Below are 4753 nucleotides of genomic sequence, written 5' to 3'. Positions count from 1 at the left end.
ATGGTTCAAAAATGGTGATTATATAGAACTTGTTATTTATTTTTTCATTAGGTACCATATATTTATACATAACAAACATTTATTATCCTTTGTATTTTGTATTATTTGTTTAATTTAATTGAAAATACACATTTGCCACTATTAAAAGAATCATGTACCAATTTTAAACAGCTGCAGCTGAATTTTCGGTTACCAATGCTTAAAACACTTCTCATTAATAATAAACACACAAACTTAAACACCAAATTACTTATGTACAAAATAAAATATTTGTAGGTACCCAAAAGAATAACTCCAATAATGTTTCTAAAATCACTACGAGCCCTATCGACATCTAGAATCTTAACTGTTACTGACTGACCAACTTCGTCGGGACGAAAATGATACTCATAAGCTTGCTTATTTTTATGGCTTGAACATTTCAATTTTTAAGTGATTAAATTCTATTTTCACGAATGGATTTTAGTCTTAAAGGTACAGCCAAAATAAAACTGACACGTAATTACTTACGAAAAATGAAACGAAAATCTAAAATTAATTAAATTTAAACAGATTATAGTTAAAAATATTATTATACTATAGGTAAATACCTTCATTGTTTTCGATGTAGTGGGAATAGAGTTCAGAGTGATATCGAGGTCTATTTCAGTTCTTAAATTACTTAAAGCTAAAATTAAACCAATACCTATTGGAGAAATGGAGAAATGTTATAATCTAAAATTATAATTTAAAAATATTTGTATAGGTATAGGTACCTTCATTGCTTTCGATGTTATCGTTACTGTTAGAAGTAGTAGAAATAGAGTCTTCTTCAGTTCTTAAATTATTAATTATATTTATTGGCAGAAGTGTACTTTTTAATCCAATTTTAGCTTTTGTACCGAACATAGCTTCATAAGGTGAACATTTTATGGCCGAGTGCAATGAACGGTTTTTCATAAACTGGACATATTTAATCCTCTAACTCCATTTTTTAGTACTGTTATCTTTCAACCAAGTTAGCAGGATATTTTCAGTGCTCTGGTTAGCTTGTTCGACTGAACCTTGGCTCTGTGAGTGACGAGGTTTACCATGAACTATTTTAAGTTCTGGCCACTTTGCACATAGTTCAGTTATAACCCGATTTGCAAATTCACGGCCATTGTCCAACTGTAAGATTTATGGTGCTCCGAAAGTAGTGAAAATGTCTGATAATACGTAAGCAACTTCCTCGGCACGTTTCAACGGTCGAAGTAGTACATATTTTGTGATATTGTAATGGGCATGTATTAATATGTATAAAGTATAACTGAAGGTAGTATAAACCGCTTTTACTTATTCGAACCATACTATTTGATTCTCCTTGTAAAAGCATTTAGCAATCTTATCTATAACAATCTATGAACACGAAGCAGCGGTTTCTTCATTACAACAACAACAACTTTTAGGACCACACCCAAGGCGCCTGCGAGTTCCGTATACTGACCAGATCAAAGGAGTTGACAGCATATATAAGGGAGACAGGAGCACAGCCTGATCAGATGTACCTGGACCAGCAAGACCCACGTCACTTCACGCCACCAGCCATTATACACCGCTACACCGCTACTACCACGGAATCATATTATATTCTACATTACTACTATATCTATACTAAAGCCAACGAGAGAGTACTATTCCTTCGCGCATCCAAATGATCGAGCTCCGCGGTTTCGTACCCAAATTTCTCCTACTCTACCATCTAGTTGCCGCCGTAAATACCCCCACTCACTAAGCGACGACGGTGGTGGCGACAACGGTGTCGGCGGCCAGCGTTGACGGCGGCCAGCAGTTTGGGAGTTTTAGTGGTGGGAATGCGCGAGAACGGACGAGTTTTGGTTGCCGCCCAATAGTACTCTCCAGTGTTGCCAATAGTATGGTATTTGTCGGGGGATTACGGTAATTTCATACTCCGTACGGCCGGAGTACGGTCACCCTATAATAGACCAAATATTACGGTAAATTCAAAAAAATAAAATAAAATAAATAAATTAGCCATATTCGTAGCAATTAATTTGTATTTTATTTTATTTATATAATATTGAACTTAGAACCTGACTCTGACTTTTAATCATGATTCATGATATTGTGTGGGCTGGATTAAGATGGTACTTAGTTTCTCCCTAGTTAAAAACCATACAATTTCCCCTTAAAAGAAAACAGAGTTTATCAAATACATTTTATATTTAGCTTTACATAATATACAAGTACATATTAACATAAGGGTGCTAAGATCTTTACTGGTGCGATATTAAGATAAGACCAGAGAAGTAAAAGTTGTTATTATAAATAATGTATATATATTATATATATATATAAATATAAAATGTAACAATTGTTGAAAAACTGGTATTTTACAATATCCTAATAAATTATAAAGTAACATTGATACAATTAACCACAGAATATAACATATAAGCTGATATTATATTAGTTACTTACAGTATTCTATACCTTAAGTTTAACAAATAAGTGCAGTTATTTTTTTTTTAAATATGAGTGACAATGACTCAAGTGATTGTGATGAGCGTCCTGTACGGTATAAAGACGAAAAAGTATGTCTTAAAAATGTTATTGGTTTTGCTTCTGATGGATGCAATACTATGATGGGCGCATGGAACTCAGTAGCCAGCAGATTTTTGGAAGACTTCCCAGGTGTAATGATTCAAAAGTGTATTTGTCATTCCTTAGCTTTGTGTGCCAGTGAAGCATGTAAAGTACTTCCACGCAGGTAAATAACCCTACATAAACATATTATATATTTACATTATATTTCAATGTTTTTTAAACATGTATAATACAATATTCATCAACATATCTATTGTTAAGATGTGAAGACTTAGCTCGTGATGTTTACAACTTTTTTAAGTCAAGTTGTAAGAGATATGCCCAATTGAAAGAGTTTCAAGATTTTTGTACTGTAGAGCCACATCACTTGCTTCGGCCATGTCAAACTCGTTGGCTATCTTTAGAAATGGTGGTTTGTCGTATTTTAGAACAATGGCAACCACTTAAAATGTATTTCACTCTGCATAGGTTTGTATTTGATTTTCCATCGGCACTTACAACCTATAAACATAAGTACTAAACTATATTCTATTTTCATTGATACAGATTTGATGAGCGTGTAACAAGTGGAGAACACATATATAATTGCTTACACGACCCACTTCTACTACTTTTTTTTAAATTTTTAGAATGGGTTCTACCAAAGTTTGTCAATTTGAACAAACTCTTTCAAAGCGAGAAAAGTGTTATAGCTATATTATATTCTAAAATGGAAGAAACCTACACAGGTTAAAAAAATAATCTTATAATTTAATAAATACATTTAGAAACACATTTATAATTAAAAATTAATTATTTACTTATTTGTTATTATTAGAGTTATTGTTTTCATATATGAAGAAAGTTCATAATCCATTGGATGTGGATCCAGATGATTCAACACTTTTTCTTCAGTCTAATGACATGTATTTGGGGATAGGTGTTTTACAGATGACCAGCCAACCAGATATTAGTAGTAATCATGATATGTTATCTGTATTCCATGATAGATGTAGACAATTCTTAATTGAAGGCTGTAAACAAATTAAAAAAAGGTGAAATTAAAATATAAATTTTCTACTTACACTTATATACATCTAATTTGTGTTTTTATAAAAATTCTAGGTTTGATTTTAAGTGTGTGATTTTAAAAATTATAACTCACCTACAACCTATTAATGTATTAGGAAACAACAAACTGTCTTCACTAGTTACAATGTTTAATGAAGTACCTAGAATACTAATTGTATACAATAACTCAGAGATACAAACAGTTGATGATGAATGGATGAGGTTACTTTAGATATTTTAGAAATCACTGATGATATAAAGCGAACCAAAAATACCGATGAGTTTTGGTATCATTTATATAATATGCAACGTGAAGGGGAATTTATTTTTAAAAATGTTGCACACTTTGTTTTAAAAGTATTAAGTTTGCCCCATTCATCAGTTGACTGCGAAAGAATATTTTCTAAAGTTAACCTAACTAAAACTAAAGTTAGAAACAAACTTCAAGTACCAGCATTAAATGGCTTACTGTTGTCAAGTGAACTAATGAAAAGAACATCTTGTGTAAAATTTGAGCCAACAAAGTCCATGATAAGCTCTATGAATGTCACGATGTACAATAAACCAACTGATGTGATTGAAGAAGAAAACCTAGTAACCGACGAAACTGAAACTATTTATTAGTGAATAGTGATAACTGATTATAGTGAAACTATAATAATTTAGCTATATTATTATTTAATTTTAAATTTATCATTTTATATCACGTAATTTTTGTTTTTGAATTTTTTATCATGTCTATAATCAATTTATACTTTACAATTATTTGTATCATTAATCGTGACCTCAGAACAATAAAATTTAATAATGACCATGATTGACCAATGACATTTTTGTCATTGATAAGAATTCGGAACCGTGATAAGAAATTATTGCTGATAACTTTAATCAAAATGTCAAATTCTAATATCAAATAAAAAATCAATAAGTACGGTAATATTGTTCATAGTACGGTAATTTTGTCATATTTTCCCCGCTAACTAGATAAAAAACATTGGCAACACTGGCACTCTCTCGTTGGCTCGACTATACATAATTAAACTGTTCTAATTATTAAAAACACATTTGATTACTCTGAATAGTATTATTATTTCAAACTGCATCATTGTTTGGATTC

The sequence above is a fragment of the Acyrthosiphon pisum genome, chromosome X (genome assembly GCF_005508785.2).
Source record: "Acyrthosiphon pisum isolate AL4f chromosome X, pea_aphid_22Mar2018_4r6ur, whole genome shotgun sequence".
Classification (NCBI taxonomy): domain Eukaryota; kingdom Metazoa; phylum Arthropoda; class Insecta; order Hemiptera; family Aphididae; genus Acyrthosiphon; species Acyrthosiphon pisum.
The sequence above is the reverse complement of the archived record's forward strand: the minus strand, read 5'-3'. Positions refer to the sequence as shown.